This window comes from Bos indicus x Bos taurus, chromosome 7, assembly GCF_003369695.1.
Source record: "Bos indicus x Bos taurus breed Angus x Brahman F1 hybrid chromosome 7, Bos_hybrid_MaternalHap_v2.0, whole genome shotgun sequence".
Taxonomy (NCBI): domain Eukaryota; kingdom Metazoa; phylum Chordata; class Mammalia; order Artiodactyla; family Bovidae; genus Bos; species Bos indicus x Bos taurus.
Genome location: NC_040082.1, coordinates 4,131 through 31,292, shown reverse-complemented (window position 1 = coordinate 31,292; position 27,162 = coordinate 4,131).

Genomic DNA, 27,162 nt, shown 5'->3' with positions numbered 1-27,162 from the left:
TGTTCACAGTGATGCTTCCTAAGGCCCACTTGACTTCACCTTCCAGGATGTCTGGCTCTAGGTGAGTGATCACACCATTGTGGTTATCTAGGTCATGAAGATCTTTTTTGTACAGCTCTTCTGTGTATTCTTGCCACCTCTTCTCAATATCTTCTGCTTCTGTTAGGTCCATATCACTTCTGTCCTTTATCGTGCTCCTCTTTGCATGAAATATTTTCTTGGTATCCCTAATTTTCTTGAAGTGACTTCTAGTCTTTCCTATTCTATTGTTTCCTCTATTTCTTTGCCAAGGAAGGCTTTTTTTCTGATCACCAAGGAAGGTTTTCTTATCTCTCCTTGCTATTGGTTGGAACTCTGCATTTGAATGGGTATGTCTTTCCTTTTCTCCTTTGGTTTTCACTTCTCTTCTTTTCTCAGCTATTTGTGAGGCCTTCTCAAACAACCATTTTGTGTTTGCACTTCTTTTTCTTGGGTATAATCTTGATCCCTGCCTTCTGTACAATGTCATGAACCTCCGTGCATACTTCTTTAGGCACTCTGTCTATCAGATCTAATCCCTTGAATCTATTTGTCACTTGTAAGGGATTTGACTTAGGTCATAGCTGAATGGTCTAGTGGTTGTCCCTACTTTCTCCAATTTAAAACTGAATTTAGTAAGTGAATTTGGCAAGTGGATTTGGATAATATTTGTCATCTCTTTTTTTTTTTTTTTAAGTGAACCACTTTCTCTACTCTTTTGAGATTTGTTTCAGTGTTGCATGAAGAATGATGATGTCAAGGTTCTTGGTTAAGTTATGTTCCTGGTTTTAGTTTCCAATTTTCAAAATAATTTGTGGGTGACCTTGAACCACTCATTTTGTGTCATTCATCCAGTTAATTTTTAGGATGAAGTATCTGACCTCCAAGATCACTTCTGGCTCATAATCTCCCCGAATCTTGAATCTTTTGGAGAATTTAAAGCAATTTTGCTATTTGCAGAAAATTCAGGATAGTTCTGTAAAGCACTTTAAAAAATGGATCTCATTCATACACTTGTTTATATATCTATCAATTTTTTTTATAGTTAAGCAATGGCACCCCACTCCAGTACTCTTGCCTGGAAAATCCCATGGAAGGAGGAGCCTGGAAGGCTGCAGTCCATGGGGTCGCTGAGGGTCGGACACGACTGAGCGACTTCACTTTCACTTTTCACTTTCATGCATTGGAGAAGGAAATGGCAACCCACTCCAGTATTCTTGCCTGGAGAATCCCAGGGAAGGGGGAGCCTGGTGGGCTGCCGTCTATGGGGTCGCACAGAGTCGGACACGACTGAAGCAACTTGGCAGCAGCAGCAGTCTAAAATGTATTTAACCTTGACTCTCTTCCTTGTTCTCTCCCTCTTTAACACATACACACACATACAGACACACTCACACACACAATGCTTTCTTGTTTTAAATTCCCTTTTTCTCGAGGGAGTGCAAGTTAAATTATAATAATCTGGTGCCAATGAGTTTCCCTTATGTAGCTTCTCCATAAAAGGTGAGAAGGAACTGAGGAGGAGTCTGGGATCCTTGGGCAGTGAAGAGGAAAACTTTGCCTGAGTATTATTCTGTCCATGATTTTTCAACAAAATTGAGGTAGTACAAATGGGAGTTTATGAACAATCTTGATTTCCATTCAGATTCTTTAATCTGCTAGCTATCTTTAATGTCTGAGCCACCAGAGAAGCACCAAGAATACTGGAGTGGATAGGCATTCCTTTTTCCAGAGGCTCTGCAGGACTCAGGGATCAAACTTGGGTCTCCTGCATTACAGGCAGACTCTTTTCAGTCTGAGCCACCAAGGAAGCCCCTACTATCCATATTTTGTGAGGAAATTGAACCTCAGAATTATTTTACACATTTTTTTTTTTTGGTTGTTGTTTTTTATATTTTGCCCTTCAACACAGAGATAATACTGATCACAATCACAAATAGGTGATGAGATCTTGTGAACTGTTAATAGGTGAAAATTCACAGCCCATTTCAATTTTTTGACTGCTTCATCAGAGACAGGCGTTGTGCTAAGAATTTCCCAATGTTGTCTGCGATCCCCATACCTCACTGTGAGATAGCAGTTTCCTTTCTCTACAGATGAACTTTGAAACTGAGAATCCTTACTTTTCCAAAGACAGGCCATTAATTATGGTGCAGAGTGAAGATTTTATTTCCGATCTAACTGACATCGAACTTGATGCTCTACTGACTCCAAAAAGAGCCTAAGTTCATTGGTAAATTGTTCTACTACAATCAACTTCTCCACTAATGACCTCTACTTGTACTCATTCTCCCTAGATCTTTCTATGTGATCTGTACTTTTGAGTCACCTGGGATCTCTTCAACAGCCATGAGATGCATAGGGTGTGCATTGGTGTGTTTGGCCTGAAAGATGATGCTTATTAGAACTAAAGCACAATAGAAAAGAAAGTGACTGAGCAACATTGTATAATGCAAACCAAGAATGCTTTCCTGAGGTGCAAGGTGCTTTCCTGAGGCAGATATTATACCATGTGAAGATGGGAGAGATTATACCCATGACATTAAGGATACTGGTCACTTAATGTTATCAGAAGACATTCTTCGGATTAACCCTCCTTAACTTCCCTTACTCCTGAGCTGTTTCTATAATTTTAATTACAATGTGTTTCATCATTATCTGGATAGTTCCTTGGGGAGATGCTGTCAATGTGTGCAGTGTTCAAGATTCTATTATAAATAGGAATTATCATAGTTTTCTTGTTGCTGCTGAAGGTAGGTCTGCAAATTTTATAGTCTTTGCAATAGAGATTAATGCAGTCATATCTTTAACTTTTAGCTCTTTTTTGAAGAAGAGACTAAGACCTTACTTGTGGACCTATTTGTTATCAGTGTTTTATTGTCTGGAATTATATACTTGGGAAATATTGCTATTTATATTAATAGTTGATATAAAAATTCATAAGAATATCTTGCTACCATAGGGACTTACAAGAATTTTTCTCTTTAGGTTTTGCCTTTTATGTCTTCTCTACAAAGACCAGTGATTTTCACATTGTGTTTTAAAATGTATCTGAATGGAATTGAAAGTATTGTGTCATTGGGAATGATTGTTATTCCCAGTTCAGTCACTAAGTTGTGTCCTACTCTTTGCCATCCCATGGACTGTAGCATGCCACGCTTGCCTGTCTTTCACTATATTGAAGAAGTAATTATACCTTTGCTGTATTGTGTGTGTGTGTGTGTGTGTGTGTAAAATTCCTGAAAAGGTAATGAAAGTGATATTTTAAATTTCTAATTTATACATTCTATATACTTAATTGCTTTAAAAGATGATGCACAGTTATCTAATAAAGTGGCTCTCTATGAGAAGTTACTTTGGTCATCTGGCCCTAGGACTATGGGATCACCTAACCTTGAGAGGCATAGATAATGTTTGTCCAAGAACTCTGGTGTTCAGGCTCTATAGCCATGTCAAGCTCTTCTGGTTCACCAAGCATTGAATTATCAAAAGGATAACTTTTCCCCTTTTTTGGATGATCATCAAACTGCATTTTAAATGTAGAGAAATAGAATATTAGAAAAAGCTATCAAAGAGGCAGTAGTGATATAAAGTTATTGAGCATACCCCTAGAGTTCAGTTAATTGGTTTGCATTTCCATCTGGCCAATTTGCAGATGTCTGATCCAAGGAGAGCCTCTTAGTCTGTCAGTGCTTCAGTTTTCTCATTTTTCAGAAAGATATGCTAATTAGAACCTCTCTCATGGGACCTTTATTTATAAAAGATTGTGTAAGGAGTCAGCAAAAGGTAGCTATTATCTCACCTTAAAACTGAGACTGTTGCCACTAGAACAGGTTTTTAAATAGAGATTTTATTAGTTATGGACACAGTAATGCATTCTATGAAGCTGATCTGGAGATCAGGATGCTTAAAAATCATGTGTGAATATCCCTGAATGTCTACAGTATATAACAACTACTGTAGTCAGTTTGAAGTGTTCTAAAATGAATGAGACAAACTCTACTATCACAGAGCTAATGATTATGAAAAGTGGAAGAAAACCCACATATCACACAGGAAGAGAAATTGGAGAAGTAGTATTACTTTATGTTTCTTAGGTGCCTTGATGATTTTTTATATATTTTATACTTAGTTGCTGGTGTTGTTCAGTCACTAAGTCATATTTGGCTATTTGAGACTCCATGGACTACAGCATGCCAGGCTACTCTGTCCTTCACTATCTCCTAGAGTTTGCTCAGACTCATGTCTGAGTTGGTGATGTTATCTAACCATCTCATCCTCTTATAATTAGTTGTACCAATCATCCAAATCAAACTATGTTAATTAGGTAATTATGGGTTCACCAAGCAGAGGTAAGAGTTTTTATATATGAAAATTCTTGGTCTTAGCTCTATCTCCCAGTCAAAATCAGTAACTCTCATCTGGTTTAGTTTATCCACACTTAGAAGCCAGAAGATCTATGATCATGAAAATATAGGGTACAGGTGAACCCAGACCAGAACTGAAATATCAGCAACTATGTTATGTGCCCAAATCATTTTCTCTATGGTGTATTTAATTCCCATATGAATAATTTCAGGGGTAGGAAGAGCATTTACATAGATTAATCAACTTCCAAATTGTGAGTTGCTACTAGTTGGAAGGAGCCATGATACAATCATAGAGTTTATACACTTTTTAAAATAGTTCCTCTTCTAACTTTTTGTATTTTCATTTTCTTTTTCCTCAATATTTTTACAAAACTGACTACTTGCCTGTAACTGAAAAATCACGTCCTCAAAGAGATCTTTGACCACTCTGTGTGCATTCTGCCTCTTCTTATTTCTGTGTTTATCAGCATGCTCCGTTTTCATCTCACAGTAGTTCCATTCCCTAAATTGTCTCATTTCTGTACTTTTCATTCACTCCTTTTCAAAAAGAATCAATTAGGATGCAAACCAAACTCTCGTGTAGCTTGTTCAATTTCATATTACAAAACTTAGACTACTTCTAGATATAATGTAATCAATAGTGAATATAATATAGCAAATATATTTGACATAACATTGGTTTTGATGTTTGTAAATGAATTATTATAAGCAATTATATCTACAGCCCATTTTATGTCATAATATTCCCTTTGAGCAATATTATTATGGGGATCTTAAATTCCTGAGATGATGTTAATCCTACAGATGCATCCCTAAGTACTCAGAGCTGTTTACTTCTCAGAAGACTTATCTGGGGAAGTGTATTAAACAGAGAAAACATTCCTTGTGGACATTTTAATTGCAGTGACATTGCATTTGAAAATAAATAATTATACATATAATGGATTGTTGCTGAAAAGCAGTAGAATCTGAAATAAGACAATAATTTTAAAAGCATGGCACCTGAGTTTTATTTTATATGTATATATAATTTATTGATATAATTTTGATATGGTGATTGAACCACTTGCAGTTTACTTTTCTGAGATAACTGTTAAACTGATACAGTCTGTGTTGTTAAATACCACTTACCTCATCCTGCAAGCAGCAGTAATCAAGCAAGTGAAATATATAGCTAAATAAAATAAAACATGACTAGGGTTTTCATAAGTTGAAAGTTTTTTATATCATATGCTGGCATAGTGTAGAAAAGTATGTCAATGACTAGATTGTAAGACCAAGGTTTAAGACAATCATCCTGTAAAATTGCATGGATAAGAAGATATCTTCTGGACTTCCCTGGTGGCTCAGTGGATAAGAATATGCCTACCAATGTAGGGGACATAAGTTCAATCCCTGGTTGGAGGAAGATTTCACACGCCATGGAGCAACTAAGCCTGAGAGCCACAACTACTGAGCCTGCGCTCTAGAACCTGTGAGCCACGACCATTGAAGCCTGCTCACCTAGAGTCAGTGCTCCACAACAGGAGAAGCCACTGCAGTGAGAAGCCCACACACCCAACCAAGAGGAGCCAAGCACAGCCAAAAATAAACGAACAAATACATTTTTTAAAAAAAGGATATCTTCCAAGTCATAGGGAAATGAGTAAGTTAATATTACATGTGCATTTGTATTAATATAGACAATGAGAGGCAACCATCATACACAAAAATAGTATTCAATGGCATTTCAATGATTCACTCTTATTACTTCCCTGGTCAGCACAAAGTGGTTGTCTGACCTTATTGAATATTTACATTTATGAGTCTCAAGTCATTTCCTATAAGGCAATATGTTGAAATGGATTTGGTCATTCTCTGATGACTCTCAGTCTAGCTTTACTTCTGTTAGCACTCTATGATGTTAGCATCATTGAAATAATTTAGCAAAAATAAGTGTCTAATACTAGTAGTATATGAATGTAATTGTCCGTTTTAAAGTTAAGAAACTAATAAATATTGTAATAATTACCTATAAGTCCTATTAAAGGAAATAAGTGTGATTATATACTCATATTAAACTTTGTGCAAAGTCTATGTTGATTTTTGTATTATTTGAAATAGAAAACTGATAAACATGACTCAAAATTTTTAAGAATAAAATAAATCCATTTGTTTCTTTTAATTTGTCCATAGGCACTGCAGACTGGGTCTAATTGAAGGCAACGCCAAATTTCACAGATGTGACAGAATTTGTTCTTCTGGGGTTGACCAGTCATCATGAGCTTCAAGGTCTCTTTATTGTGGTGTTTCTAATAGTTTACATGATCAGTCTGATAGGGAACATTGGTATGATTATTTTGATCAGCATCAGCCTCCAGCTTCAGAGTTCCATGTACTTTTTCTTGAGTCATTTGTCTTTTGTGGATGTGTGGTTCTCTTCCAATGTCACTCTGAAGATGCTGGAAAACTTACTATCAGACAAAAACCATTTCCTACGTGGGGTGTTTGGTGCAGTGTTACTTCTTCAGAGCCCTTGTCCACGTGAAAGTATATATCTTGGCTGTGGTGGCCTTTGATCACTACATGGCCATCTGCAGCCCTCTGCTTTATGGCAGTAAAATGTCCAGGACTGTCTGTGCTCGTCTCATCTCTGTGACATACATTTATGGGTTCTCTGTTAGCCTAATCTGCACACTGTGGACATATGGCCTGTACTTCTGTGGAAACTTTGAAATCAACCACTTCTATTGTGCTGACCCTTCTCTTATCAAGATTGCCTGTGGAGGGGTCCACATTAAAGAATGCACCATGATTGTTATTGCTGGGATTAATTTCACATATTCCCTCTCACTGGTTCTCATTTCCTATACCCTCATCATACCGGCCGTGCTGCACATGCGCTCTGCCGATGGCCTCGCCTCTCCTCCAACCGTGCGGCGCGCGATGGGAAGGTAGGGAGGGAAAGACGCCTGGAAGACGGCGCGCCCCCGGCGGGCGGTCGGCCCAGTGGCCTTTCCGGTGGTAGGGGATGAGGGGCCGCGCGAGAAAGTGGGGGCGGCGTGCAGAGTAGGGGTCGGGTGGGAAAGGCGGCTCTCCTCTGCCTTCCCACCCACCCCTCCGCGCCTCCATCCCCGGCCGGACGCCACCCTTGCCCCGCGCCCGGTCGCGTCGTCTCCGGTGTCCCTCTTCCGCCCGACTTCCCTGCCACGTTCCTTCGAGGTTGGGTCCGAGGGTCCGGGGCGGGGGAGGGGGTGCTCAGCGCGCCCCCACCCCACCCCACGCTCCTTTGCCCGTGGCGCCGGCCACGACTGCCTTCTCCCCGGCCGTGGACCTCACGGCGCGGATCCTCCGGTCGCGTCTCGCGGGCTGTGCGGCGTGACGGGTGGCGGCTCCCTGCGGCGGGGCCGCTTGCTTGCCCGTCGCCTCCTGCCGCTGGCCCTAGACTGGTCTGCTCTGGGCCTGCCGCGCGGTCGCCAGGCGCCTCCCCACGCCCTCCGAGCCTCGGGGCTTGCTCCCAACCCCCCTTCCCCACGCGTCCCGCGGCTGTCTTGTCTGGTTCTCTCGCCCCCTTACCTCTGTCGTGTCCCTTGCCCACTTGGCGCCATGCTTCCTGTCAGAGCCCCTTCCCTCTGCCCTTGGTGGTTGGGGGAGAAGGATGCCTGGGGCACGGGTAGGGGGCCCCGGTGGTTGAGGGGAGAGGTTGGGGGTGGGGGGTGTGGTCGTACGGGTGGAGCTTTTTTTTAAAATTAAAAATTTAATTAAAAATTTTTACATGTTCTATTTATTCAGTTCTAAAACACCACACTTATTGCACAGGGTCCCCATGGAAAGGCCCCCCTCTCTTAGCAGGACAGCCACAGATTCCACCGTGAAAGGGCAGCAAGGTGCCCTCCTCCCTTCTTTTCTGCCTGGGTGGCCACCAGGTGGTGGGGGAGCGGTCTGCCCCATTTCGGGGGGACGTGGGGGTGGTCCTCTGGCCTCGGCGGGGACCTCCGGGCGGTGGTCGACCAGCGCACGGCCGGGTCCCCAAGCGTCACGGGCCAGCGGCGCCGAGGCCCGCGGGCAGCAGCGGGCGGAGACGCGGTGGTGGTTGACCTAGGGGTGGTGGCCCGTGGGGTGCGCCGTACTGCTTGCTCGCCTCCCCCTTTTCAGGTACCTAGCGCGTGGGGCTTCCCTGGTGGCTCAGATGGTAAAGCGTCTGCCTGCAGTGTGGGAGACCCAGGTTCGATCCCTGGGTTGGGCAGATCCCCTGGAGAAGGAAATGGCAACCCACTCCAGTACTCTTGCCTGGAAAATTTCATGGACGGAGGCGCCTGGTAGGCTACACGTGACCATGGGGTCACAAAGAGTTAGACACGACTGAACGACTTCACTTCACAGCTGATAAAAAGCTTGGGTTGTCTTGGTGAGGTGGATTTGCTCCTGGATGGATTTCACCTGGATTTCAATAGTGAGGCTCGCGGGCTTCTCCTGGAAATGGGCATATGGGCGGAGCACACCTGGCCCGCCTTGGGGGCAGAGCGCTCTGCCAGGAGCCATCCCCGGCATATTGCATATTGAGTGCAGCACTTTCACAGCATCATCTTTCAGGATCTGGAATAGCTCAACTGGAATTCTATCACTGCCGGGAGCCAGCGTGAGGAACTCCGCCCGTGGCAAAGGTCATGAAGAAGGAGGCTTGGCATACGCAAAGGCAGGATCGAGCCTCAAGAGTCCCCCTGGAAATTCTCAAGCATCTACCCCCAAAACCAGAGTCTGCCTACTTTCTGTTTTGTGCTCTCACCTACACCTCTGACTTTATGGGGGGTTGTCCCCCACTACCTCTCTCTGAAAAAAGAGTTAACTTACAGCTCCAGTTTAAGTTCCTGAGTGTGATAGTGTTTCAACCTGCAAACTCCTTTGGAAGTCCTCTAGCCTGCCTGAATAGGTTTTTCCAGCCACATGTGACTGCTCTGAGCCTCCCAACTGTGAGAGGCATGAGATGTTCTAAACTGTCTAAATACAGATTCCTTTGAGCAGTTAAAAGATTGATTAGAAATTGTATTGGTGAAGGGTTTTTCACTTGTTGGGCCAATGTTTGCTGCTAAGTCTCCATATCCCTTACCTGCTGTGTCCCTGGCAGTGTATTGATTAATATAATTGGTGTAAGTAGTAGCTTTAATGTTTGTAACCTTGGACCCTTGAGTTAATTCTTTTTCTTGTTGTAGCCCACCACACCTTTGCCCTGTAGGAATGCAACTTTAATGCTTTTGGAGGGTGGTGCCTGACTAATCACCTTTAGAAAAAAATAAGTTTTCTGAAGAAAGGGTCTTAAAATGTTAACAGGCCTCTGGGCCAAAAGATGATGCAAATCACCTAAACTTTTGCATATGATAAGTTTGCAGGAAGAAAGCCTGGCTTACTGCATGACTCTACCCCTTCCCCCATTACCCTCTATGCATAACTTAAGGTATAAAAACTACTTTGGAAAATAAAGTTCGGGCCTTGTTCACCGAAGCTTGGTCTCCCCATGTTCTTCTTTCTCTCACCTTCTGGCTGAATTATTCAGCCTCTTTTCTCTACTGAATTTCCTCACTGAGCTATCCTTATTTCAGCCTCTTTTCTCCACTGAATTTCCTCACTGAACTATCCTTATTTAACCACTCTTTATATCCTTAATTAACGTTTAATTAAGCAATTATTTCCTGATCCTCACTGACGCTGTCCCCGCTTCGAGTTCCCTGGATCCACCGGGGCTGGACCCCAGCAGCGCACCTCCTCTGAGCTCCTAGGCTGTGGGTCCCAGGTCTCAGGGGTCACCATTGCGCCTGGGAATGCCCATTTCGTGGGCTCCTGGGTCCCCATCAATAGGCATCCAGTGAGTGGAGCAGAGAGGTGCGGACCACAGGTAAAGGAACTGGGGCTCTGTGGCACAGGGTGGAGCAGGGAACCACGTATTCCCCCCTCTCTGTTGGCACAGTCTCAGAGCCCCCTAACCTGGCAGTTGCAGAAAGGCCTCACCACTGGGGTCAAGGCCTTTACCACTTTACCCCTTTGCATAAAGCTCAGATCCGCATGGTTTTCCAAAGCAGCCTAGTGCCTGCAGCGAGGTCCCCAGGAAGTCCAAGGGATTTATCCTGCCTGGTGATTTCACCTGCTGGGACTCCACAACCCTTACTCTGGCCGACTGGCCCAGCCCTGCTACCGGCAGTTTGCGGCCCAGTGGGCCCTTGACCACCTGCTGGGATGGGGAAGGGAAGGGTCCATGAATTGCACCCTAGCAACTTAGTAGGGTGCATGGATTTAAACACCTGGTGGCCACCCAGGCAGAAAAGAAGGGAGGAGGGCACCTTGCTGCCCTTTCATGGTGGAATCTGTGGCTGTCCTGCTGAGAGGGGGCCTTTCCATGGGGACCCTGTGCAATAAAAAGTGTGGTGTTTTAGAACTGAATAAATAGAATGTGTAAATTTTTTAAAATTATGTGGTGCTTTAATTAAAAAAAAAAAAAGCTCCAATTTTTTTTTTGCAAATTGAGGTCTAAAAATTGAAGGTCTATTTTCCTTCCACTGTGGCATTCTATGGAGAAATGTGCAGGTTTTTTGTTTGTTTGTTTTTGTTTTTTTTTTTAAGAAAAGAGTCAGAAAAGTGAGGGAAACAGAAAGCCCAGAGGTGCCCCTGTAGTTTGGTGAAGGCTTTAGGAGGTCACTTGTAAATGCTGCTGGCTGTAGGGAGGCAGTCTCTTCCTGTGGCTGATGGGCACAGAGCTCTGCAGGCTTGTCCTTTGCATGGATGTTCTTGTTTGTGGAAATCCAGCTCGGAGCCATCTCCTGATGTGTAAGAACTTTCCAGACTAGACCCCTAGGCAAATCCCTTTGGGCCAGGGAATCCTTCCTTCATTGTATTTATCTGTTTGACTGAAAAGCACCAATGACATATTTTTCTTTAACTCTGGTCTATCGTCCAGGCCTTGGAGTAATATTTCCCATCCGTCTCAATAGGCTTGGGTTCCAGGAATGAATTATAGTCAGTTGTCCATGATTCTACAGATGAGGACACTGAGGGTGGAGGACTGTCTAAGGGAGAATGGGAGATCCTTCCAGGAACCCTGGCTCCTGGGTTTTTAATGAGCTTCCTACCCAGCATGGTCATTGATTGGCAAGTGTTGACATTGAGAATAAACTATTGGTGGAAATGTAAAAGGCTTTTTTAAAGACTGTGCCTACCAGCTGTGCATCTTATGGAGTATTTAATTTCCTCCCCAACCCTTGGAAAGTGCTGGCCACAGGGCAGATGCTTCATAATTTTTATTGAACAAGTTCAATTTCATACAATTATATCCATAGTGTCAGCAACACTATGAGGTATATTAGAACAGTGATCATCATAGTTGGTACTTCACGGATCAGTAAAGAAAGAAAACTTTTTCTTAGGAAGGCTGTAACAATTGCTAAGTTTTAAGTTTATCCCACAAGGATATTAAAAAAAAATGAAACAAGTCTCTCCAGTCATCACCAAGGCCATCGGAGGTCTGTTGAGGACCCCACACAAGGGAGGGTCTACCTCTTGGGACACCCCTGCTTCAGCCTCTCCCTAAGCCAGCAACCTGGGACAGCTGAGTACACTTGAAGTTCCCTCCTTGACCTTGGGAGTTTTTTTGGAAGACAAATTTTTGACAGACAGGGGTGAGGGAAGGTTTTGGGATGTTTCAAGTGCAGTCCACTTATTGTGCACTCTTTCTGTTCCCTGGTGGCTCAGTTGGTAGTCTACCTGCAGTGCAGGAGACCCGGGTTCAATCCCTGGGTGGGGAAGATCTCCTGGAGAAGGAAATGACAGCCCACTCCAGTATTCTTGCCTGAAGAATTCAATGGACTGAGGAGTCTTGTGGGCTACGGTCCATAGGGTCACAAAGGGTTGGACATGGCTGAGTGACCAAACACTTATTTCTATTATTTGATCAGCTCCACCTCAGATCATCAGGCATTAGATCCTAGAGGTTGGGGGCCCCTGCTTTAGTTCCCTCTTTCATCTTCTACACAGCTCCAGCCTGCTTCCTCCTCCTCTTCCACCTGCAGAACTACCGGTGGGGCTTCTCTGAATGTGGCTAAGAATCTCCTTCCCTCACTTCCTTGTGTCTGAGTCCCTTCTACTAACTGGGTTTCCCTGATCTCCATTTAGGCACTTTTGCCCCAGGTGGTGCTAGTGGTAAAGAGTCTATCTGCCAATGCAGGAATTCGATCCCTGGATTGGGAAGATCCCCTGGAGGAGGACACGGCAACCCACTCCAGTATTCTTGCCTGGAAAATTCCCATGGACAGAGGAGCCTGGCGGGCTCTGACAGTCAGACGTGACTGAAGCGACTTAGCACAGCATACCAGAGGATGTTTGAACTGCAGACTCATGTGATTGTTTTGGCTCCTTGGAGTGACTTGTCATTCCACGTGTACGTTAGGGTCAGCTTGTGTATTGCTTCCTAAAGGCCGGGAGAGGGTAACAGGCAGGAAGCCCAGGGGTCTCCAGACAGAGAAAATAGGCTGCAAGTGTCAGACGTTTTTTTAGTCTCTCTCTTAAGAGGCAGGAGGAAAGAAACTAGTGTTGCAATTTTTCTCCATCTTGATACAAATTTAAAAGGAGGTTTCTCTGAAAATTCTGTGTTGCCATGACGACTCCTGGCTCCACCTGAATTTAACTTTTGTCAAACCTTGAGCTAAGCAGTGCACTTTTCTTATGGAAATGTTTGTCTTAAGCTATGTTAATGTACTATGTATTTACCCAAGACTCTGTCTTCAGGTTGGTTCCCCCTAAAAGCTCAGAACCAACTAAACCAGTATGTTTTACTCATACCTTGTTCTCCTAATCTATGTTAATGAAACTATATGTTTGCTTGGAAATCTGCCTTTCTTCAAGATTCATGTCAATCATTTTATGGCCCGGATGACTCACCTGCTGCCAATGTTATCTCAATGCATGTTGCGGGTGAGGGGCCTGGTGCCCCTCTGAGACATTGTTTTTCTTTAATTAGCAGACTGCTAGTGGCTGTATAACATCTGGCTAAAGACTAGCAGGGGGTACTCTTTCTTCTCCCTTCTGATGTCTATGTCAGCAGCTTTCTCTATCTCTTTTATAGTTTAATAAAATTTTATAACACAAAACTCTGAGTGATCAAGCTTTGTCACTGGCCCTGGATTGCACTCTTCTCCTCTGGAGGCCAAGAATCCTGGCATCTTTTGTAGTTCAGCAACAACCTTTCAGCCTTTTGTAATTCATAATGAATCTTGATTTCAGATCGAAGATGCATTCCATGGCATTGCCAACTTAAGTCTTTCCATCTTTGTGGAATATCTGTACATGTATTTAGGGTATTTTTCAGCAATCGTGTATAATTTCTAGTGTGCCAGTCTTGTCATCCTCATTACGTCCATGGCAAAATATTTTATTCATGTTGACATTATTGAAAGGGAATTTTTTAAAAATTCCTTTTCAGATTGTTATTTGCTAGTATGTACAGATAAAACTGTGTAATCATTCATTTTTATCAGTTTTGACAGCTTGATAGTTGTCTTTACTTTCTTTACTTTCTCATAATTTAAGATTACCCTGGCTCATATATTTACAGTCTCACCCCTAGTCTCAGTCATTTCTTCAAAGAACTTTTCTTTCTTTTTTTTTTTAACATTAAAGTATTTTTGACTGTGCTGGGTCTTTATTGCTAATCTGTCTAGTTGTAGTGAGCGGAGGCTGCCCTCTAGTGGCCGTGAATTACTTTTGACTGTGCTGGGTCTGTATTGCTAGTTTGTCTAGGTGTAGTGAGCAGAGGCTGCCCTCTAGTGGCCGTGCCGTGGCTTCTCATTGCAGTGCTTTCTCTGGTTGCAGAACTTGGGCTCTGGAGCACGCAAACTTCAATAGTTGTTCAGGGGCTTAGTTGCCCCTGGGCATGTGGAATCTTCTAGGACCAGGGAATGAACCCGTGTTCCCTGCATTGGTAGGCAGATTCTTTACTGTTAGGTAGGTAGAATAGGGAAAAGGAGTCCAAAATGGTGGTGGCTAAAAGACAAGGAAGGGAAAAGCCCACGAAAATAGAACAAAGGAAGGTCAAAGGAAGGTCCGAGGACCAGAGTGAAGACTTCAGGTAGAACAAACAGCACTCCTGGCTAAGCCCAATTTGCATAGGGCCAGGCCCAGGTGGAGAAAAAAACGTATAAAAGGAGGAGCCAAAGTGCTTTCTCACTCTCTCTCCCGTGTGCATATGCTCCTCGCTCGCTTGCTCCCTCCCTCGCTCCCTCCCTCCCTCCCTCCCCCCCTCGCTCCCTCCCTCCCTCCCTCCCCCGTGCGCTTCTCCACTCTCTTCTCTTTGAGTCTTTGGGTTGACATGCCCTCACGCTTCGAGGATGGATTCTCCTGCTATCTTCTAAATAAAATAGAGCTGTAACACTGAATTGCCTAAGAGCTATAACATGGTTTGTCCAAGACCCGAGAGCTGTGATGTGTTGAGGGCTTTAATGTCTGTCGCTCCAAATCTTTGTTTTGATGAGACAAAGAACCGAGGAACATACACTTGCGTGACATCTATGGTGCCGTGACTCAGGTTTAACCAGGCTGAAACAACCTCCGCATGGAAGAGGCCAAGCAGAGCAGGAGCCCAACTCAGCAAAGCTCCCACACTAGAGGCGGAAGGTGAAGAAACCCAGTGCAGGGGAAGGCCCATCATGGGACAGCGAAAAACAAACTCAGCAGAAAGCTCATGTGGCCCAGTCTCAGATTCCAGAAGACCTCCGGTTAAGGTAAGCGGTCCTCGCTCCTAAAGCTGGAGGGATGTTTACAATTTCTCATTTCTTGTTTCCTTGAATCTCCCGCGAACAGGCGGGTGGCAGGGGCCATAATTAGGGACTCTGGAGAGCCTACTCCTCAGCATGTCCCAAAGGCGCTATCTGCTGAGCCCCAGTAGCTGTTACAGAAGCCGGTGGGGGTTCTTCTGTCCTTTCTCTTCTCTGTGCCAAGGACCAGACCAAGCAAACTGTGAGTACCGGTCAGATATTTAGCAAATTTTCCAGTGGGCTATGAAGGGGATTCCTTGGCATGGTTTTCCCACTGCTTTTTCCTCCTGTCCTTCAGCTCTCTCCTGGGACTCAAGCCCCGCCAGAACTAATGAAACTCAGGCTCTGATGTCTCATTGCAAAAATTCATTGAGAGATCAAGTGATAAGAGGTGGATTTGTTAGGATCCAGAGAGATGCCACTCTTCAGGGTGTGAACCATTGTCGAGGGCAAGGGCTGGGGCCACGGAATTAGGCCTGCTAGGTTTTGTGAAGGGGTGGAATTCATATGCTAATGAGCGGGAGGGGCATCCCAACCTTTGGGGAACCACCCACTCCTCCCTCTATTGACTGTGCCTTGGAGCTGTCCTGCCACCTCTGGGTGTGTTTGTTGGTTTCTAGACTGGGGATTAAGGTTTACTTGAATTTGACTTGTCATCTTGGACCCAATTGATTTTAGTTGTCTAACCTTATACCCTTGTGCTATGTCATTCTTTCAAAGGTTGTGCTCTGCCCCCTTCCCTCCTGTTTCATGCTCTTTTCCTGAGCCCCATCCAGACCCACAAGGTTGCCTCTACAATCTTCTGGCGAGACAACCAGAAAATAGCTGGCCTTGGGAGGGAAATACTCTATAATATCCGATCCCCTAATCCTACCCAGTACTGGTCACACTGGAGATCTTGGGGATGCCCAACTCCAGTCCGGGGGTCCCAGGAAGTCATCACTCCTCAACCTGCTCGGGAATCCGCTAGTCCCAGGGGTCCCAGGAGGTCATCACGCCTCGACCTGCCCAGGGACCCAATTCTCAGGAGGCCGTACGCCTCGACCTGCCCAGGGATTCGAGCTCTAGGAGGCTGTCATGCCTCAGCCTGCCTGGGGATCTGCACCCTGAGCCGGGGACGCCTGGCTCTCAGGTTGCAACAGTACTAGGTAGGATGAGCTTACATCATGTCTATTCCCGTCCATGGTGGGCAAACTAGCAATGAGTTACAAACCCCTTAATTCTACCCAGCAGTGGTTATGCTGGAGACCTTGGGGACGCCCAAACTCCAGTCCGGGGGTCCCAGGAGGTCATCACGCCTTGACCTGCCTAGGGATCTGGTCCTTGAAAGGTTGTCACGCCTCAAACTGTTCGGGGATCCACTAGTCCCAGGGGTCCCAGGAGGTCGTCACGCCTTGACCTGCCCAGGGACCCAATTCTCAGGAGGCCTTCAAGCCTCGACCTGCCCGGGAATTCGATCTCTAGGAGGCTGTCACGCCTCAGCCTACCTGGGGATCTGCACCCTGACCCGGGGACGCCTGGCTCTCAGGTTGCAACAGTTCTGGGTAGGATAAGCTTCAGAAAGACTTACCCCTAAGGAAGTCCACTCATGAAAACAAAAAAGCCTATTACTTGTGGGACTGTGCCCAGTCTCAGCAATAACTCAGGAGCCCAATGAGAACCCCATTGCCTTTCTGGAAAGGCTAAAAGAGGCACTCCAAAAGTTTACCAATCTGGACTTAGACTCTTACGAGGGACAGGTGATTTTAAAGGACAAATTCCTGTCCCAATGTGCATCAGATATCAGAATTAAGTTACAACAGCTACAACAGCAGGACCCTGCTACCTCTTTAGATGAGATAGTCCAGAGAGCCACCAATACCTTTTATAATGGAGGACAGGAGAAGGAGGCCAAGGCCCAGGAGAAGGAGAGAAAGAAAGAGACAAGGCATGCCCAGGTGCTGTCCACCCTCCAGAGAAGCCCTATGGCAAACCCCGAGTCCTTGAAGGACAAGGCACGAGACAAATGCCTGATCTGTAGACAGGCGGGGCATTGGGCCAAAGAGTGTCCAAACCGTGACAAGTCTCCTAGAAAGGCTTGCCACAAATGCCATCAACTGGGACATTGGGCGACACTCTGCCCTCAGGACCCAAGAGCCTCAAGGTCAAGCACCAAGCCTACCCTCACGATGGTTCAAGAGAACTGAAGCGGCCCACTCCAGGAAGCCTGCCTGTCACAGATAACCATTACGGGGCTGGAGCCAAGGGTGCAACTGGATGTGGCAGGTAGGTCCGAGAATTTCTTGGTTGACACAGGGGCTACCTAATCTGTCTTGATCTCCTACTCCAGAGCCTTCTCCTCCCAAATCTGTACCATTTTGGGTGCTACAGTAAAAGTAACTACTAAAAGATTCACCCGAGCACTTCTTTGTTGCTGGGATGGACAAATATTTTCCCACCAGTTTCTGGTGGTCTCTGAGTGTCCTACTCCCTTATTGGGAAGAGATATACTCACTAAACTGGGGACCACCCTTGTGATGGGAAGTCTTTCAGCCCCTAGAGTTCTACAGCTCCTGGTTACTACTGAAGAACCCATTACACCTTCAATAGAGAGGGACCAAAAACTATGGGAAGACAAAATTAACCCCCAGGTGTGGGACCAGGGGATTCCTGGACAAGCCAACCAAGCTGAACTGGTCATCATTGTCCTCCGAGATCCCACTCGGTTTCCTAACCAGAAACAATATCCTCTCAAAAGAGGCTTGGAGGGACTACAGCCTTTAATAAATTCCTTGCTTGTGGGCTATTGGTCCCCACCAGTTCACCATGTAACACCCCAATCCTCTCAGTAAAGAAAAAAGATGGAACCTGGCTAATGGTCCAAGATCTCCGGATCATAAATCAAGCTGTAGTCCCCCTCCATCCCACAGTACCCAATCCCTATGTAATCTTGGGAGAAATCCCACCCAGTTCCAAGTGGTTTACAGTCTTAGATCTCAAAGATGCATTTTTTTGCATACCACTGGCTAAAGAATCCCAATATATTTTTGCCTTTGAGTGGGAGGCCCCAGGAGAAAAACACCAACATGACTTGGACAGTATTACCTCCAGGGTTCAGAGATAGCCCCCACCTGTTTGGACAGGCCCTTAGTCGGGACTTCCTAGATCTGGACCTGGGACCTAATGGGAAAATATTACAATACGTAGATGACCTACTAATCTGCTCTCCAGATGAGAAGAGTATCCAACACCATTCAATTCAGGTTCTAAACTTCTTGGCAGAAAGGGGATATAAAGTCTCTCGTGCTAAGGCACAGATGGTCGAGACAAAGGTCACTTGCCTGGGAGTTCAGATTACATATGGGTCCAGGAGGCTGTCTGCTGATTGGGTACAAGGAATCCTGAAGTTGCCCTCCCCCATGACTCGAAAACAATTGTGAGCTTTCCTGGGGCTAACTGGATACTGTAGAATCTGGACACCCAACTATGGTTTAATTGCCCAGCCCTTATATGAAAGCTTAAAGGGACGAGATGATTCAATCCCACTGATGTGGGGAACTCCTCAAAAGAAGGCAGAGGCTACACTAAAACAGGCCTTAACTCAGGCACCTGCCTTGAGGTTGCCAGACCCAGAAAAAGCATTCCAACTTTATGTCCATGAAACAGAGGGAATAGCCTTGGAAGTGTTAATTCAAAGGTTGGGATCTGAGCCCCAGCCTATAGCTTACTTATCCAAGAGGCTCCATCAAACTGCCCGAGACTGCCCCCCCTGCCTTCGAAATCTTGCAGCTATTGCAATCATGATAGAAGATGCTTTAAAACTCTCCTTTGGGGGCAATCTAACTATTTTTACCACCCACCAAGTAAAACAACTCCTAAATGGGAGAGGCCATTTATGGATGTCTGATCAAAGACTGCTCAGATATCAAGTCATGCTGATGGAAAATCCAGGCTTCACTATATCCCCTCGTGAGGTTCTTAACCCAGCCACCCTCCTGCCTACCCCCGAGGGCTCTCTCCCCTTTCACTCTTGTCTAGAAACCTTGGACCACTGGACAAAACCCTGAGAGGGATTGTCAGAAGATCCCCTGACCAATCCTGAGGAAATCTGGTACACTGTTGGAAGCAGCTTTGTCTTGGATGGAAAAAGAAGAGCCAGGGATGCAGTAGTCTTCAATTTTGAGACCACAGAGGCTAAGCCTCTGCCACCAGGTCAATAAGCTACAACATGCAGTGCCAGTTCAACAAAGACATAAAACTACAGCCGACCAGGGAAATATCACACACCCTTAGATGGACACCACTGTAAGGACTCTGAGGCTTGAGACTAGCAAGAGGGGGAGGCCCAATATCCCTTGCCATCATGGTTCACCAGGAAGTAGCCAGAAAGACCTCTATGCCCCTATTCCCAAAGAATTGGGCCTCCTATCTCTTGAGGGGGGAATGTTAGGTAGGTAGAATAGGGAAAAGGAGTCCAAAATGGCGGTGGCTAAAAGACAAGGAAGGGAAAAGCCCACGAAAATAGAACAAAGGAAGGTCAAAGGAAGGTCCGAGGACCAGAGTGAAGACTTCAGGTAGAACAAACAGCACTTCTGGCTAAGCCCAATTTGCATAGGGCAGGCCCAGGAGGAGGAAAAAACATAAAAAGAGGAGCCAAAGTGCTTTCTCACTCTCTTTCTCTCCTGCATGCATGCACTCTTTCTCTCTCCCTCCCCCGCGTGCTTCTCCACTCTCTTCTCTTCCTAGTCTTTGGGTTGGCATGCCCTCACACTTCGAGGATGGATTCTCCTGCTATCTTCTAAATAAAATAGAGCTGTAACACTGATTTGCCTAAGAGCTATAACACAGTTTGTCCAAGACCCGAGAGCTGTGATGTGCCAAGGGCTTTAATGTCTGTCACTCCAAATCTTTGTTGTGACGAGACAAAGAACTGAGGAACATACACTCGCGTGACATTTACCACCGGGCCATCAGGGACATTTCCTGTTCCCTTTTATTAGAGAATGATATTTAAAACATACATGTAGGAACTAAATATGCTCAGCTGACAATACATGGATATATATATATATACATGTATTCCAGTTTACCTTTGAACATATTCAGTTAAAGGTAATTTGTAATGATGTCTCCAACCGGATCCACCATGACATGGATATTGTAACCTTTCCTTTTGTTTATCTGTAACTTCCCATTCCAATGGTAAGATACCTGGCTTCCACCACATGTCATGTGTAGAATTCAATGCTTGTCCCATGTGGTTACTAAAAAAAAACTGTCAGACTGTCTTCCAAAGGGGGCTCTGCGTGCATGCCACTAGTATCTTGAGTATGTTTTGTATGATAGTTTACTATCAGTATACCCTCAGTGGCTGGGTGTCTATTTCAATCATTACCAATTATGAATGGGATTGTTTGCTCTAGCGTTCTTGGACAATTTGAGTACAGATTCTTTGTCAGATATGCATTTTTAAGGAAAATGATTTTATTTATTGTTGGCTGAGTTGTGTCTTCGTGTGTGGGCTTTCCTCTAGTTGTGGTGAGCGTGGGCCATAACTAGTGGTGTGCGGGCTTCTCACTGCAGTGGCTCCTCTTGTGGGGCACAGGCTCACAGGCTTCAGAAGTTGCAGTATGTGAGCTTGGCATTGTGGCTTCCAGGATCTAGAGCACAGGCTCGGCAGTTGTGGCACATGGGCTCCGTAGCATGTGGGATCTTCCCATAGCAGGGATCCCACCTGCATCTCCAGCACTGGCAGGTGGATTCTTTACTACGGAGCCACCAGGGCATATTTTAGATTTTAGTTTTCCACACATGTATCTAGTGAAAGAGGCCAGGATCAAGAGGCCTGGCAGCTGGGAATCCTCAGCCACAGTTCTGGCTGTGCTATCAAAAGCTGTGGGGCTTTTGGTGAGCGCCTCAATTTTCCTGGGACTGTTTCCTCCCCTCAGAAATGCCCTGCTGTTGGACTGTAGCCCACCAAGCTCCTCTGTTCCTGGGATTTCTGAGGTCAGAATACTGGAGATGGTGCCATTTTCTTCTCTGCTGCTGCTAAGTCGCTTCAGTCATGTCTAACTCTGTGCAACCCCATAGATGGCAGCCTACCAGGCTCCTCTGTCCCTGGGATTCTCCAGGCAAGAACACTGGAGTGGGTTGCCATGTCCTTCTCCAATGCATGAAAGTGAAAAGTGAAAGTGAAGTCACTCAGTGAAGTCGTGTCTGACTCTTAGCGACCCCAGGGTTGCAGCCTTTCAGGCTCCTCTGTCCATGGGATTCTCCAGGCAATAGTACTGGAGTGGGCTGCCATTGCCTTCTCCGATTTCCTTCTCTACAAGCTAGTGTTTTGAAGATATTTTCTCCTGGATATTGCTTTTGATGAAGGAAGGGGGATCCCTTCCAGGGCTTGAGAGTGGGTTCTTGTCTGACACTTCAAAATGAGTTGTCTGAGGAGAGGAGTGCCATCCAAGTGAGAGGCTTTATTGGGAAGGGATGCTGGGGCAGAGGGTAAGAGGGTGAGGGAAACGGAAAGAACTGCTCTGCCATGTGGTTCACAGTCTCAGATTTTATAGTCATTGGGTTAGTTTCTGGTTCATATCTTGCCAGTCATTCTGAATTGGGATCCTTCCTGGGGGCACACGCATCATTCAGCTGAGATGGATTCCAGTGAGGAGGATCCTGGGAGGTTGGTAGGACCTCTGAACTGGAGTCTCCCATCTCCTTTTGACCTCTCCAGAATTCTGGTTGGTGGTAGCTTGTTAGTTCCTTGTTCCTTACTAGGACCTCCTGTTGTAAGATGAGTCCAGCAAGTGTTTTCTTTTCTCGGTTGCCTGGCAAGGGTGGGTGGTCAGTGGTTCATTTAACAGTTTGTTTTCGGTTCTCTTGAGTAAGGTCCTCCACAGAGTAAATGTATAAAATTATAAAAGTCAATGTTTTAAATAATTTATATTTATAATTCGGTAAGTTGGCTTTTTTGTCATGTTAGAACCGATCACCAGACCAAAGGTCATGTAGATCTTTTGTTGTTTTCTAAAATTTTTATAGTTTTTTAAATGGAATTGCCTTGTTGCAGTTTGTGTTTATGTTCATTTCATATGTTTTATTTTTAACAGTTATTTATGTTTAGTTGGTTGATCATTGCTTTACAATATTGGTTTGATTTGTCATACATCAATATGAATTAACCATCGGTGTACCTTTGTCCCTTTGCTCTTGAATCTTCCTCCCACGTCTCACCCATTCCCACCTCTCTAGGTTATTACTGAGCCCCAGTTTGAGTTCCCTGAGTCATACAGCAAATTCCCACTGGTTGTCTATTTACAAATGTTGGTGTACATGCATCCATGCTGCTCTCTCCATTCATCTCACCCTCTCCCTCTTGTTCCCCACCGTTGTCTGTAAGTCTGTTCTCTATGTCTGCATCTCCATTGCAGCTATGTGAACAGACTAGTCAGACCCATCCTTCTCGATTCCATGTTTTTCTCCTTTTGACTGACTTTCCGGTTTAATATGCTCTAGGTTCATCCCCTTCATTAGAAGTGACTCAAATGGGTTCCTTTTTATGGCTGCATTCCATCCAGGCTCTCATTGTTCCCTAGCCATGTTTTGAGGAGAGTCATGGAGCTATTCTGCTCCATTTCAGTTTGGGCTTCCAGTCTGAGTGCTCACAGCAGAGCTGTTTCTGGGTGAGCCCTCTGAGGTCTGTGAGCGCGGGGCTGCCTGCTCTTCTCTGGCGGCCTGTAGGGGGCGCCAAGACCCACTCTGACCCGCGGGCGCAGGACGCTTTGCCTTCAGACTGGGCTCGGTGACCAACTGGCGGGAGCTGTGTCTCCTCAGGACCGCCAGGACTCGGGCTTCTGGATAACGGGGCTGCATCCAGGCTGAGAGGAGCAGGGTTGCCTCAGTGCCCACCAGCAGGGAGGCGCTGCAAGAGGGAAAAATGAGGACGAAGTAGACGTTTCCTGTGTCCAGCTGAGGGCTGACTGGAGGTCCATCTCAGAGGACTCAGGGGGGAAAGAGCTCCATGTGCAAAACGGTGGGTTTTTAGTTAGATTTCTGTTAGATTATCTAGAGGATGACCAGTGATGTTCTTTAGTGTAGGTGGCCAGTTTTCCTGTCACTGTTTCTTCAGAAGACTGTCCTTTCCTCTTTGCTCGTTCCTGGTTTGATTTTCATGAACTGACCACGTACATGTGGGTTCATTTCTGGGCTCTCTATTCTTTCCTGGAGTCCATGTTTCTGTGTTTCCTGCCAGTTCCTCACTGTGGTGGTTACTACAGGTCCGTGATGTAGTTTGAAGTGGGAGAGGAAGATGCCTCCAGCTGTGTTCTTCTTTCTCAGAGTCTTTTTGTCCGTTTAAGGTCCGTTCAATATTAGCAGTCTAATATTAGGAATATTTCTATTTCTGTGAAACATGCCATTGAATATTATTTTGTGATTGCAGTCAGTGTATTTGTTGATGACTTTGGTTGGAATGGACATTTTAATTCCTCATTGTTCCCGTGCATGAGCGTGGAATAGTTTTCTGGTTGTTTGTGTTTTCTTTGGTTTCTTTATCAGTGCTTTCTAGTTTTCTGACTACTGGTCTTTTATGACCTTGATTAAGTTTGTTGCTAGATGTTTTACTCTTTTGGATGCAATTATAAGTGGGATTTTCTTAATTTTTGTTTCTGATTGTTTTTAGTGTATAGAAATGCAAGTGATTTTTGTATATTGATTGGGATTGTAAATGATAGTATTTTATATGATTGTAAATTGATCCAAAATGATTCAGTATGATACATTTACTGAATGTAGTCTAACAACTTTTTGTGAAGTTATGTGAAACATTTTATTTGTTAAATCTGTTTCTCCTGCAATAGGTCATCCAGAGGACCCAAGACATGGTGGTTACTAGTAGACTTCCCACAGTAGTTCTTCATTCCATGTGGACTCCTTCAAGGGCAGTGAGCATCACAGCTTCCCTTGAACTTCATCTGGGTAAGTCTTGGCCTGTATAAGAAAGTTTCATGCCTGTCTACTCTGAATTTCTTCTGTGGTATTGACATGGTTGTTTTGAAACATAATTTACTTTCCAGTAATTTCAAATGTATGGAAAACTCCTAGCTATGGGAAAAAGTACTCACATTTGCCACATCATCTAAAATAGTTTATGTATTTTATCCAAAAGGGGTACCTTCTCCTGCAGAACCAGCACATAACCTCCAACATCAGGAAATCATATGGTTTCTACATTATAAGATAATCCACAGCCCCACTTCCACTTTTAGCAATTGTTCAAGTGTATGAATATATCTTTTTTTCCCATCCTCATCCTTTTTTCTTTGTTTAGAGTGTTACTGAGATTTTCAGTTATTTGAACAAACTTGATGGATTTAAAGCAGACATGGTGAATATGGGATCTGGGTGGCCTTTTCTATATGGATTTTTTTTCCCCACTAAAGATGGTTTTCATGTTTATTCATGTTGTAACATGTATGAATCCTGCATTCTTTTTTACCACATAGTAATTAAAAATAAATAATATGCCATTTACCATTTAGATATTTGTAAGCATACAATATTGTAGTAAACAACCTTTACTTGTTTTGCAAACCAGTTTAATAATGTGTACCTCGTGTGTGATTTGGAGAAACTCAGGAAACTGAGTCAGTGACTGAAGTGGCCCAAGATATCACCTTAGATACCATCTTCATCTAAACACAAAACAGGGGCTTCCTGGTGGTCCAGTGGCTAAGACTGGACACTCCCAAAGAAGGAGGCCCGGTTCATTCCCTGATCCGAGAGCTAGATCTCCCATGCCACAACGAAGAGTTTGCATGCTGTAGCTAAATATCTGGCTTGCCTCAACGAAGGTCCATCTGGAGCAGCCAAATAAAAAAACAAATAAACATTAAAAAATAAAACCAAAGAAAAGGAAGGGTATGGTTGTTGTAGAGATTTATGTCTTAGCTTTCCCTATTGATAAAAAAAAGTTTCACAAGACTGTCTGTCATCCTTCTATCTGGTATATACAGAGGATTCCTTTGAAATGAGATTTCTCTGGTACATGTGACTCACAGAAGAGCCATCTTGAACTTGGGTTTCAGAGATGATCATGTGTCCTCTTAAAAAAAAAAGTTAATTAGGTCAAACTAATTCTCCTGCTGAAGTGGTATATTTTGGGGTAGCATTTGCTCCCCTTCACTTTGGATGTATCCCAATTTGTTTACACAGTCATCTACTGAAGACATCCTGATATTTGAAAGTTTTTATTACAAGTAGAGCTGTTGTGTATAATTGTGATACTTTTTGTCTGGACACTTTTTCAAAGCTGTTTACTAAGTGCTAGACGTGTAGTATTCAGGTCACAGGTGAGCCTTGTTTGTGGAAAAATCCAGCTATGTTTCTCTGTGGCATGTGGGATCTTCCTGGGTAAGAGATCGAACTAGAGTGTCTTGCATCGTCAGGCAGATTCTTTACCACTGAGCCACCAGAGAAGCCCTGCCTCCCCTTTTTTGAGTTTACTGGATCTAATAGGTGTGCAGTGTTACTTCAGTGTTGTTTTAGTTTGTAATTTCCTAATGATATGTGAATTTGAGTATTTTTGATATGCTTATCTACTATCTTTATATTTTCATAGGCCCGGTGTTTAGATTTATACATTTTTAATGAGATTGTTTGTTTTAGATTTTTTGGTATAGTTGGAGTACAATCCTTTCTTTATCAGATATGTATTTTGTAAATATATTTTTTCTGTGGCTAGTGTTTAAGTTTTGTGAATAAGGTTTTTCACAGTTTAAATTTCTAATTTTTTAAAGTTCATGTTATATATATTTTATATCCTTTTTGGATAGACTTTAGTTTTTTTTGCTAAATTTGATAAACAAAACTGAGGTACTGTAGACACAGTTTTAATCAAAGCTGAGGTATCATAGATACAGTTTTGCCTTTTGTCTATTGAGAAGTTTGAATGAGGTTGGTGTAAACTGTAAAATTATGTCTACATTCATTTGATTGGATATGGCTTCCAGTTATCTGTATAATTGGTTTTTGCGATATCATGGGAAGTCAGTTTCCCCAAGGGAAACTGGGGTCCATGAAACATGAACTCTCTTCGATCCCTGGGAATCACTTTCAGCTTTTTCTGGCTTTGGATTTGACTTGTTTGGATATCTCATACTAGTGGAATCACAGAATGTTTGTCCTTTTTGGTCTGGTTTATTTCACTTACTATAATGACCATAAGGTTTGTCCACATTGTAGCATTGTCAGAATTACCGACTTTGAAGGGCCAAATCATATTCCATTGCGTGTCTACCACAGTTTGTTTATGGAGTTGGCTGCCATGGACACTTAGATTGCTTCTGTTTGTTGGCCAGTGTGAATTGTGCTGTTGTGACTATGACTGCAGAAGCATGCATTTTTTCAGCCCCTTTTCCCATACCTTTTGGGTACATAGCATGAATTAGAATCGAACTATGAATTTATTCCGTGTGTTAGTTTTGGAGTAATTTCTGTAATGTCTTGCACAGTGGCAGCACCATTTAAATTTTTTTGTATGGTAGAATACTGTTCAAGCTTTTGAATATACCCTGTGTTGCATATTCAGTCACCCACCTATGGACACTTGAATGGGTTCTACCTTTGAGCTATTGTGAATAATGTCACTATGAATATTTGTGTACCAGTTTTTGATTGAATTATTAACAAATACATAGTACTATATATGAAAGAAACCACAAGGACCTACTGTACAGTTTAGGAAACTGTATTGAATATCTTATGATAATGTATAATGGAACAGAGTCTCAAAAGGAATATATGAAAAAGACATGATAGCCATGATAATTATTGTGCCAAGTCTATGAGTTATCATAGCACTACTCAACGTGTATTTATACATGCCACTAAAATATTCACATCTGTAAGTATATTATAAAAAAATTATATAAAAAAATCAAGAATTGAAACAGAGAATAAATAAACTTCCTGTCATTGCTCATCATCATTTATGCACTGTTACTACCTGTACCACTCATTGTATAAGT